Genomic DNA, 12,861 nt, shown 5'->3' with positions numbered 1-12,861 from the left:
GACTCTATTAGACCGTGCTTTTGGGCTTTGTAATACAAAGGAAGGTCTCGAGAAGGAACTAGACATCATCAAAAGTGATCTTCAGCGGAATGGATACTCCAAAGCGATGGTAGAAAAGACTTTGGCCAAAAGACAGCAGGAGCCTCGCAAGGAAGAGAAGCCGTCACAACCAGTACTTGCACTTCCCTACATCAGAGGATTATCGGAGAGGATAAGAAGAATTGGTTCCAAGTACAACATTAGAACCTGTTTTAGATCCGGTAACACTATTCGTAGCAGCCTCACGAAAACCAGGCCCCCAAACGCGGACTGCGATTCCAAGAATTGCATTTACCGGATACCCTGTGAGTGCGGAAAATCCTATATTGGTGAAACTAAGAGGCCATTGAATATTCGCATTGCCGAGCACAAGAAGCACACACAGCGAGGAGAAACCAGCAAATCAGGAATAGCAGACCATGTTTGGACCCATCAACACAACATCGAGTGGTCCCAAGCTGAGATCTTGCACAGAGAGGAACATTGGTTCAGGAGAAAATTTAAGGAAGCCGCATACATGTTGTCCAACAACGTATTCAGCCAGGCCAGCGTAGATATACGAAACATATGGAAACCCATCATCAAACGAGAAATGACCAACTCCCGCCAAATCGGTCATCTCTCACGGAATCAGTGAAGCGGAAAATGGAAAGTAGAGAAAGTGAAAGTATTTCAACGACCTATAAAATAGTCATCTCTCGGAGGAATCAGTCCAGTCATCACCCGAAGACGATTGTAGATACCAACAATCGAAACGTCGTGAACTAACGTGACTTGGAATCTCTACACTTTTTTATTATTATTTTCTTTTTGTATTCCTTTAATTTTTATTTATTCAATTATTATATTTTTACTTGTAGGTTATTTTACTATCATTTCATTTCAGGTTTATTGTTGCTTAATAGGTATAATTGTTATTTTCAACTATTCTTTTTTAATTATTCTTTTTTACTTGTTTCAGGGATTTCAAATCATTTTATATAATAGACAATGGAAGTCCGAACTAGTGAAATTCATCACGAAACATTGTCAATCACCTTCAAACAAAAGTATTTCATGAAAGATGAGAGGATGTTTGAACGTGAACCGACAAAGAGCAGCTATCTTGACACACTGCAACCAATTCAGATTCTTGTTGATTCATTGCTTCTTCATACATTTCATGGGATTGTTCATATTTATTCAGATTTTGTTTCTCATGAAGGACTGAAGTACTTCCCGATGCAAAATTAAGATTTTTATCTACAGTTCTTCGATGTGGACTTGGCATTCGCGAAGGGATCATTTGGTTAATTTCTGAAAGAATAACTCAATGAATAAATTTACTGAAAATTGGTTTCCTATAAAAGATATTCATTGTCAAATCATTATTTCCTCCTACCGGTAGAAATTGTCGCAATAACATTTTTTGTTGAACGATTTTTCTTCAACTGTATGGATAATCTATCTTCAAAGTGGAGATGATACATTCCTAATTTCTTTAACACTGTCCTGCTGATGCACTGTTGTAGCGGTAATCGCCATCGAAACTAGTGAATTGTTTTTAATTATTAAATCTATATTGAAAATTGATCATACAAAATAATCACTCATATCTACTATACCTTTCTTCTTCCTTCAGAAAAAGAAAAAAGTGAATGCCGATATCACCCTATTTATTCTGACACAAACTCGCTTCAACAAAAGCCATTTTCGAAACTTTACAGTCAGCATCTTCACATTTCAATTACTTCTCGTTTTGCTTAGAGCTTTTACTCAATCAATTCAAAACCTTTCAGTACCCGATGGCCCTTTTGAGTACTGGCTTTATACCTCTCATAAAAACACATTAGAATTCATAGTCATTTGTTCACCAATCAGACGAGTATATACTACGAAATTTAGGACAGTTTGGGGTTGACAGAGGCACAGGCTATTTCACAACAATGATATCGAGTGATTCGCTACTTGTGTTTTATGTGTGGAGTACGTGATTCTACTCTGCTTCTGAAAATGGAATTTCCATTGACGTAAAAATAAAATGGGAACAGTAAGGTCATGCTGTTGAGCTGAGCGTCACATCGAACTCTGATGAAAGGTTCCGTTCGTTTGCCTTAGGGTTTTTGAAAAATTTCATCTTTATTCATCGCTGCCTGTTTGTATTTTTCCAGATGGCCAGCTGTTTTTCCATTTGAGCATCATATCCTTAGTAAGTTTATTATCCCAGCTGATTTTTGTTCGCCAAATATTCTGGAACAGAATTCTTGCCATGATTGTACTCAAGAACCGAAAAAAGATAAAAAATAGTCATCACCCTTCTTTAGACATCTCTTTTTGTAACATGTGCTGAAGATCATCTTCATTCTATTTTATTGAATAATCAAATTTGGCTTCATTGGGATTCAAAATTAAACCTAGAAATCTTTGAATGGGTAATGATAATTATCGTTCCAAATTTCAAATTCACGTCCAGATATTCATCTGGAAAGGTTTTCAAGAGTTCTCTTGATTTACTCGATTAATTTCGTATGATGAAACCTCCTCTTCCATGTACTTTGATTTCACCAGCTGGTCGCTCTTCGACAAAAGTCTGGTTTCCCATTCGATGAAATCAATCCTTCTTGTAGTTTCTTCCAAGGTTGCTGTGGCTCGAAATATCATCTATCTGGATTTTGTGATATTTTGTAATATATCATTCCCAAACTGTCAATTTAGAAAAAATCTCAACAAGATCCTTCAATCTTCAATTTACATGTAAAATTACATCCTAATATTTGGATCTAGACAATATATGTGATTAAAAAAGAAAAAAAGAAGTTTGTTTGCTGTGTGCAAACAAGCCATAACGGTAACTAGTGACAAATCTAAAATATTACTGTATAAACTTCAAAGTGAAGTATGAAAGTGTTGTCTGGTAATAAATACCATCAAGTAAGTGCATTTGCCACTATTTTGCGTCCAATCTCGCTGCCAAGATCCATATTAAAATAGACACACCGCACCTACTCACCAAAAAACTTCTCAAAGTAAAGTAAATTACAAAGTTTTTTATCGTAGTTGATAAAGATATCTATGGGGGTCATATTTTTCATTGAAGTTCGCTACATAACATCATTGGCGTCACAGTATCAATAAATAATTACTAAATATAAAATGGACGACGGACGTTAAAAGAATGTTTGCAAAAATATAAGAAAGCAAGAAACTAATGAACCAAAATATCAAAGAAATAAAGAACGAAGTAATAAACCTAACTACAAAAATAGTAGAAGTTAACCAAAAAATTCTAAAAATTGAAACTGAAAACATTTCATTGAAAGAAAAACTAAAAGTAGCTGAATGAAAATTGAGGCGAAATGACATAATGATTTTTGGGATACCGAAAGAAGTAGATTCTTTGAGTTACTTTAAAACGATAACCGAAAAGAACTTCTATAAAAGATCAAAAAGAATTTTTTACATATACACCTTACATAATATAGGAACATATAACTGATCATCTTTCCATAGTTCTCCAACTCATATCACAGAAAAAACATGTAAATAATCTGTCCACAATTAAGTACTACCTGGATAAAAGTAAATTAATAAAAAATATTCAGGAGGTATGAAATCTACACGGCTGAAAACATTGAACTATCAATAGAAATACTCGTCACAAAAATACAATCGGCAATCAAAAGCAGTACAAATAAAAGTCAAAAGTAAACGAAGTCTTTGGATCACCAGTTATATGTGATAATTAAACTGACGAATGAGAAAAAACATATTTATAAAAAACTCCGAATTCAATCAACAACAGAAAATAAAACTAAGTACAATCAAATGAAAAATGAACTAACTACATAAGATTATAGATACGGCAAAGAAAAAGTACTATCAAAAATAAATTGAGAAAAACGGTAATAACTTTAAAGGTCTATGGAAAACGGTAAACGAATTAACTGGAAACAAAAAAGAAAAACTAATAAATGAAATAAAAAAAGAGACAGGTGATATAGTAAAAAATGACAAAGAAATAGCAAAACAATTTATTAGCCATTTCACTAACATATGTAAAATACTGCCTGAGAAAATAATAGATATAAATCAACTACCCCGCTCCTCAAAAAAAATCTTATGTAATTCATTTTTCCTAAAAGAAACTACTCAGTTTGAGTCCTTGAAAACAATACTTAAAACGAACAATACAAAAATTAAAAATAAGACATTGACAGGAATCGATGTTATTTGAAGAAACATCAAAACACTAGCGCGTGAAATTGCTGAGCCCCTTACTTACATCATTAACCTCAAATTTTCTACAGGACAGTGCCCTTAGGTATTCAAGACAGTGGTAATAAATCCTGTATATAAAAAAGGTGACAGAACTGATGTGTCAAACTATAGATCGATTTCCCTTATCTCAAACTTGGCAAAAATCTTTGAAAATATAAAAAAAAGTATTATCAACTCCTTGAATAAAAACATTATATCTGATCGCCAGTATAGATTCAGCGAGAAGAGATCAAAAGAAGATGCTATAAACTATCTGATACGTAAAATTAGCTAATATGTTGATAAAAATATACCTAGTTTATGTGTCTTTGTGGACCTAGCAAAGGCTTTTGACACGGTAAGACATAATCAACACTTTGGAGTATTGGAAGGGATTGGATTCAGGGGAATTCCATATGAGTTAATGAAAAACTATTTATCATCACAAGATCAATACGTAAAAATAAATAGTCAGTATAGTGATTCAAAAGGAGTTGAGTTTGGTGTGTCTCAAGGAACAATTCTAGGTCCAATCCTTTTCAACATTTACCTCACTGACTTATACAGTGTCATCCCCAAAGTATGCACCATATGGGAAACTTATTTATTAAGGGTTTTACGACAAAAAGTTATTCTTGATAAAAGTTTTTGTATCCCCTAAAACTGAACACACACCAACGAAATACAGTAAAACACGCGTAATATGCGAGGAGCCTTCAAATATTTGATTTTGAGACAAGAGTAAAGTACTCTTATTTTGAAAAATCTCGGGAAATGTTATTTCGAAAAGTTGTTCAGCATTAAAAAATACATCTAGATTTGAAGTCATGGCCATCTTAGTGGAGTTTTATTTTTTACCAATTTTTCAATAGGAGACTACGAAAAAAAATTATGATAAATTGACAGCATCCTGTATACAACGATTTATTTTATAAGCCTGCAATATTACAATTTACACAACTATGGCGTTACCACGGTCAATTTTTTTGAAGAGTAAAATAATTTTCAAAATTTTTGGTGCAGTTATTTTTATTTTTTGTTAGGAGCGTCAGCAAGTGGAGCAAATTCACGAACAAAATAAAATCACTTTTAACAAATGTATCATACAAATTTTTTTGTATAAGGTTACTGCTGATAATTAAAAAATTATAGGGTCCATGGGATTTGAACTCACGATCTTTGAATTACAAGGCATATGTTACAACTACATACGCCAACTCACGTTATTTTAAGGAGGATTTTTGGGTAGTCATGAAGGACTTTCTACAGTTGGACTGAATACTACTGAATATTACTAATAGCATGAACCGCATGTGTGAACTTTTCCAAATGATTTTTTGGTAGGTGTTCTGATTGAAGTGTTTCTATCAAAGAGATTTTCAATAACAGTTGTACAAAAAATAATTTTTAAAGAATTTGATTTCTAGGTAGCCGTGGAAATATCAAGCTTATGCCAGTTTGGTGACTTTTATAAGTAATTGATTATTCAAACGAAGTTCTTATGAAATTATTTATTATACACGGACAGTGTGATCAAATCATTGCCAGAACTTGTAGAAAATTCAACCAAATGTATCCTGAATTAACACCAATGAAGAAGAGGAAGTTTGTAAGATTACAAAATAATTTCCTTAACTATGTCTCCATGTTAAAAGCGCCTTCAACTTTATCAAAACCTGTTACTTCAAATGAGGACAATACTGTTAACGTTTTGGCATATTTTTATGCAGATCCAAAAGCTTCCATTCGCAGTGCAGAAAAATATTTAGGTGTATCACATGCTTCAGTACAACGAATTTTGAAAAATCACGGAATGCATCCCTATAAATTTACCAAATTTCAAGCTCAAAAAGCAGAAGACTTCGAACGTAGAATGCATTTTTGTGAATCCCTTTCGATTCATACCCAGGAAGATCGGGAATTTTTGTCAAAAATAATTTGGAGCGACGAATCAAAATTTACGAGGGATGTTACAAAAGAAATGGGTTTTCAAGAAAAAATTTACCTGAATGTTCTCTGTATTCTGAAGAAAAATAAAATTAGCTCTTTTATTTATGAAGACACACTGAATGCAGAGAGATATCTCCAAATATTAAGGACGACTGTAACCGATTTTCTTGAAAATTTGCCTTTAGAGGAATATAGGAATTCGTGGTTTCAACTGGACGGAGCGCCAGCTCATTCCAACCTGGAAGTTTCCAGGAAACTTGACGAACTCTTCGACGATCGTTGGTTTAGGCGTTTAGGGCCGTGGAATAGTGCGGAGTATTGAAGATCTGGATCCTCAGGAAATTGAAAAAGCAACCACAAGTCGCGTACAAAAAAACATTTTGAAGTGTTTAGAATGTAATGGACAACATTTTCAGCATTTATTGTGAAAATGTGATATTTTGTTTACAATTTTGTTATTTTGAATCATCCTATTCTGTTATTGTCTGTACTTTCACATGTTTAAGCCCACCAAATCTCACTTTTTACCTAGAAATTACTGATTTTTGGTACAGTTGTTCCCTGGAAACTTTGAATCATAGTTAAGGAAATTATTTTGTAACCTTACAAACTTCCTCTCGTTCATTGGTGTTGATTCAGGATACATTTGGTTAAATTTTTTACACGTTCTGACAATGATTTGATCACTTTGTTCATGTGTATAAAAAATAATTTCATAAGAACTTCGTTCGAATAATCGATATTTGCATTCATTTTGGAAGATGATTCGAAATTACTTATAAATTACTTATAAAAGTGCTATAAGCTCGATAATTCCACTGCTACCTAAATCCAAATTCTAAAAAAAAATAATGTTTCTGGAAGAAGCGACTTTATTCAGAATACTTGACGATTTATGTATAGGGACATGATATATATCATCTTGAAGCATTTTTCACCATCTTTCAATTTACCGAGTAATATACCGGGAGTTTCCTCTGAAAAAATGTACTTTTGACTACTTTTATGCACAATGGAAATAATAGTAATTTTAGCACCCCCTGCATGATATGGAGTCGATTTCTTGGTGTTATTTGAATATTTCGAGTTTATCCAAACTATCATCAAAATATCAACTTTTCATGAATTGAGAGTACTGATGTACTAAATTTCAATTAAGGCTATGTTTTGGACCATATTTAGCACAATTTATTTTTTATCTCGAAAACAGATAGAGATAGGTATAGAACATTATTAACAAAAAAGTATTAAAATACCAGAGCGATTCCAAAAATGTATTAATATACGAGGTGTTCCATTCGAAAAAATAAAGTTGCTAGAACTTTTTGATGGAAGTGGCAGCGCCGCAATGCTGAAAATATTTTAGATGGATAAAACAGGTAAGGAAATGTGAGAGGTGAAATTTTCAGAAAAATCATGCTTTGCGTTTTCCATCGAACGTGAATCACGCTGTATATACACAGGGCTTTTCATGATGAGCGTTAATTAGCCGTTTCCGGCAAACTATTAAACGGATCAACCTGAAAATTCCACAGTATGCATAAGTCAATATGACCTACACGCCTTACACGCCTAAAATATTTCAGACGAATCGGCGTTGTCGTTTCTACTATAGCGGCTTCTTTGATTTTTCAAATGAAACACCCCGTATATAATATCATATTATGATTCATTATCACTTTGTCAACAAATTCATATATTATTTCCCTATACCTATCTATTACCGTTTAGAAGATATAAATTAATTTAGATATTTTTTAACAAACATGAACTTTTATAAATGCTGATAATCTTGAACTCTCTTGCACTAAAACGATTAAATTTGAAATGGAGTGGAGTGATACTATGAGGATCTTCACTCCGAGTCATATTTTCATTTGCCTCATACAGTGTCTTCAAAGAATGCAGATACTTTGATCTCATGAAAAAATGAGTGGAACTCAATTTTTTCAAATGGAACACCCTGTCTATTTCAACATTTTTGAGCTCTACATCCAATTTTAGATTAACTTTGTTCAGATAATACTATTTCTATTTTGAACCATTTTCGAGATAAACTGTTTCAAACGGAAATTGACATGGTTTCCTTGTTCATCACTCATTTTTGTAAAACAGATTTCGTTTGATGTTTCTCAATTAGTCACAGATTAATCAATGAAAAGATAATTATTAAAATACTCCTCAACCATCGAATGAAACTTCTCTTCAAACAATAGTTTTATTAACGCTGAAACACGAACTAAAAATAATAAACCCATGAATTAATGAGTTAATTTAATTGTCAGTGTATTTCAGAATATGTTCAAACACATCTCCACCTCTACCTAAACAAACATGTAATCTCTTTAAAATATTTTCATGTGTAGCGCTTCTGATTAAGTCTGGAGTCAAACTATTGAAAGCAGTTGTAACTCTCGATTTCATATCTTCCATTGCTGTTATTGGAGTAGAGTAAACCATATTTTTAATGAAACCCCACACGAAATAATCTAATGGATTTCCATCTGGTGTTCTAGGAGACCAACGAAAAGGTCCATTATTACCAATCCATCTGTCTTCGAAAATTTTGGTTAAAGCTTCGCTGACTGAATGAGAAATATGGGGTGGAGCACCATCCATTTGGTACCATACACGTTCTCTTCCTGGTCTATTATTTAAAATCATTTGAATTCCATTCCTCAGTAAATCTTCATATTTTGATGCATTCATCATAAAACTCGATATGAAAAATTGACTCATTCTTTATGGCACAAAATACATTGAATTGCCATCTTTCTTGAAAACCCCTTTGGCGGACAACATGGGGATTTTCTGGCGTCCAATAATGACTGTTGTGTGTATTGAAAACTCCAATTTTTGTGAACTTGGCCTCATCTGTCCATATGATATTGTCAAGGAAATGTTCATCCTCTTGAGTCTTGACAAGTAATCATTCAAAGAATTTCACTCTACGAAGTAAATCAGTTTCTTTCAAATGTTGGACACAGTAGAACTTATAGGGATGCCATTTATGCTTATTAAGAATTCGACAAATTGTCACGTAGGGTATACCTATCTCCCTTTCAGCCTCGAGCAGAGAAGCATTTGGAAATGCATGAAAGTATCCCAAAACTGTTATACCATTGTCATCATCATCCACTTTAGTCTTCTTACGAATGTTTTTTGGACGGAAGGTTCCATTCAACCTACAGTTTTTTAGTAGTCGATTTATCACATTATTATTCGGCTTCGGAAGTTGTGGATATCTTTCATGAAATACTCGGCATGTTCTACTTGCAATTCTATTGCACTCACCATAAATTATTATTAAATTCAAGAAATCTTCATTACTGTAACCTAATCTTGACATTATTCTATTATAATTGGTACCTATCACAATCAGTCAAAACCACCAACGAAAGTCTGAGGTTAAATAATTGGTTTATTTATTTTTCCAAAGCACACTATTAAAAAATATTAATGTGTTCTGTTGTACGTTAGAGACCAATACCTCAATGTATACAAATTGTAACTTTTTCTAAGGTAGGTACATACCAATTTCGAATTGACTGATCTGAGACAGTTAAAAAACTGGATCAAAAAAAATTACCAAGTATAATAAAAATTTTGAATATCCAAAATAAGTGATGAATTCAAAAAAACGAGCAAGAAAACCACGTCAGTTTCCGTTTGAAACAGTTTATCTCGAAAACGGTTTAAAATAGAAATAGTATTATCTGAACAAAGTTAATCTAAAATTGGATGTAGAGCTCAAAAATGTTGAAATATACAGGGTGTTCCATTTGAAAAAATTGAGTTCCACTCATTTTTTCATGAGATCAAAGTATCTGCATTTTTTGAAGACACTGTATGAGGCAAATGAAAATATGACTCGGAGTGAAGATCCTCATAGTATCACTCCACTCCATTTCAAATTTAATCGTTTTAGTGCAAGAGAGTTCAAGATTATCAGCATTTATAAAAGTTCATGTTTGGTAAAAAAAATATCGAAATTAATTTTGTATCTTCTAAATGGTAATAGATAGGTATAGGAAAATAGTGTATGAATTTGTTGACAAAGTGATAATGAATCATAATATGATATTATATACGGGGTGTTCCATTTGAAAAATCAAAGAAGCCGCTACTTTATAGTAGAAGCGACAACGCCGCTTCGTCTGAAATATTTTAGGCGTGTAAGGCGTTTAGGTCATATTGATTTATGCATACTGTGAAATGTTTAGGTTGATCCGTTAAATAGTTTGTCAGAAACGGCTAATTAACGCTCATCATGAAAAGCCCTGATATGTGTGTGTATGTGTCACTTCTCTTGTTTTGTATTTTAGTCAGTGAATGATTTGTTACTGGGTTGAGGTAGAATTGAAACTAGCAATAAATTATTTCTGTTTTTGCATGCATATCACAATTTAGATGGCCCAGATTTCATTCCTAGAAGCAGCTATTTTTTATTTCTGTGATATCACTGGAGTGGTACGGAACCTTTAACAAGCGACGGAATACTTACTGGAATCCAATTTTTAATCAATATTGAAACTGCGAAATAATAGAAAGGCTACAAAATTGTACTCACGAATAATAATAAAAGATATACACGATGACGATTAAACAATTTCAACACTATAAACTTTGCGCTTCATGACACAATTGAACTGAAGAAACTTCTATATAATGAAAACGTGCCTTCATACTGTGAACATTGTCAACTTATTATCATGGATATTGTTATTCATTTTCATCAGTGTAATAAAAAAATAAAATAGTACTTGATTAAGAAAAAAGTAACCACAACATATAATCAGTAACAGGTAAAAAACCCAGACGATCATAACTATAAATTATTTGATCCACTTGATACTTATCCATTTTTTGCTTAGAAATTTACCTGGCTGGTTTCAAAATATTTTAAAATTTGTAATAAAAAAGTGAATTTTTTTTATCACACACTCCTACTTCATTAGGTGTATTGGGTTTTTGATATAGTCAAAGATAATTGGTTGGATTGACTTACACCTATAACAAGAACAAGGCTTAAAAAAATTTAGCTAATAAATTCGGGTCGTAGATAATTAGTTTCAGGTAATACAGTCAATAGGATCTGAATTCAATTGCTGAAATTTATGAATTCGTTCTTTACCCTGAAACAATACTTTTTGTTTTACTAGTGTAGGTTTACTTGTGATTCACTCTTTGGAACCTTTGGTGTAGTAATGAATATAACTGGAGTTATCCCAACATCAAACCGTTATTTTAACACCTCGACACGCGTTTCGATTACCAAGTGATCATCTTCAAGAGGAAGATTAAACTAAATATACATTCAATGTTATCTTTATTTATACCATAGATACCTCTGCAAGGTACCTGCGTCTTAATTGTCTTAAATTAATTTTTCAATGTTGACTTATCTACTAGTCTTAAATCAATGCCACAGTGTGGCCTTATGTAATAGTCAGTTAAATCTGATAATTGAAATATTATTTCAACAATATACAATTAGGTATTGGTCCACCATCGTTATTCATAGTCTTAATATTTTTACTTATTTCTACTCTAGCAGGCATCTAGATGCTTGTTGTTCAACTTGTCTAACTAATCTTAATGACTTAAGTCTATGGAAAGGTTTTGTTGCAAAATATGATGGGCAACTTCTAATTTTTATGAACATCCATGTTCCTTATATCTTATTTCAATTGATCTTTTTGTCCTTCCATAATATTTTACATCAAAGTTGTTACATTTAATTTTGTAAATTCGAGAATTCGGAAAAGTCTGGAATTTACGAAATTTAATTAAGGACTGTGATGCAAAATATTATGGAGAGACAAAAAGATCTATCAGAATGAGAATATAAGGAACACTTAACACAACTTTAAAATGGAAGACTAGAAAAATCAGCAGTCGCCCATCATGTTTAGCAACAAAAACATTCTATAGACTTTAGTTCATTGAGATTGGTTAAAAAAGTTAACAACAGACATCTAGATGCCTACGAGAGTGTAGAAAAATAAGTAATATTATGAATACCTATGGTGGACCAATACCTAATAGTATATATATAGCTTGATAAAATAATATTTTGATTATGGAATTGGCCGCGGTGGTAGTGCGCCCGAGTCACGATCGGAAGACCGTGGGTTCGATTCCCGCCTCGACCAGATATTTTTCTTGAGAGAATTTATCTGGTTGAAGCTGGAATGATTCTGCAACCGTGTTAGGAATCACACGTTAGTCCTTAGCTCGCACAAGTTTCTCAACTTCTGAGAGTTGTCGTTCGTATGGAGGTGACAGCTGATTAACGGAAAAACAGATTTTAAACAGATTTTTTTTGAAAGATTATCAGATTTACCTGACTATTACACATTGTTAAATTAATTTAAGACAATTAAGACGCAGATACCTTGCAGAGGTATCTATGGTATAAATAAGGATAACATTGTATGTATATTTAGTTCAATCTTCCTCCTGAAGATGATCACTTGGTAATCAAAACACGTGACGAGGTGTTGAAATAACTGTTTGCTGTTAGGACAAAAATTCAGTGTAGTTTTACTCCAAGGGAAGATATTATTTCAGAAAATGTAGCATGAGTGAACTACTTTGAATACCTACCTATGATCATCAATAATATTTACTTAC

At 32.7% G+C, this 12,861-nt stretch overlaps 1 protein-coding gene across 1 annotated transcript in view; it reads right to left on the bottom strand.

The window, feature by feature from the left end:
• The window catches only part of LOC111511015 (intermembrane lipid transfer protein Vps13), a 1,108,316-nt gene that overhangs the window by 76,262 nt on the left and 1,019,193 nt on the right, over positions 1 to 12,861 (bottom strand).

Source organism: Leptinotarsa decemlineata, unplaced genomic scaffold, assembly GCF_025532065.1.
Source record: "Leptinotarsa decemlineata unplaced genomic scaffold, Ldec_3_MD MMD2_P_RNA_scaffold_8, whole genome shotgun sequence".
Lineage (NCBI taxonomy): Eukaryota > Metazoa > Arthropoda > Insecta > Coleoptera > Chrysomelidae > Leptinotarsa > Leptinotarsa decemlineata.
The sequence above is the reverse complement of the archived record's forward strand: the minus strand, read 5'-3'. Positions and strand labels throughout refer to the sequence as shown.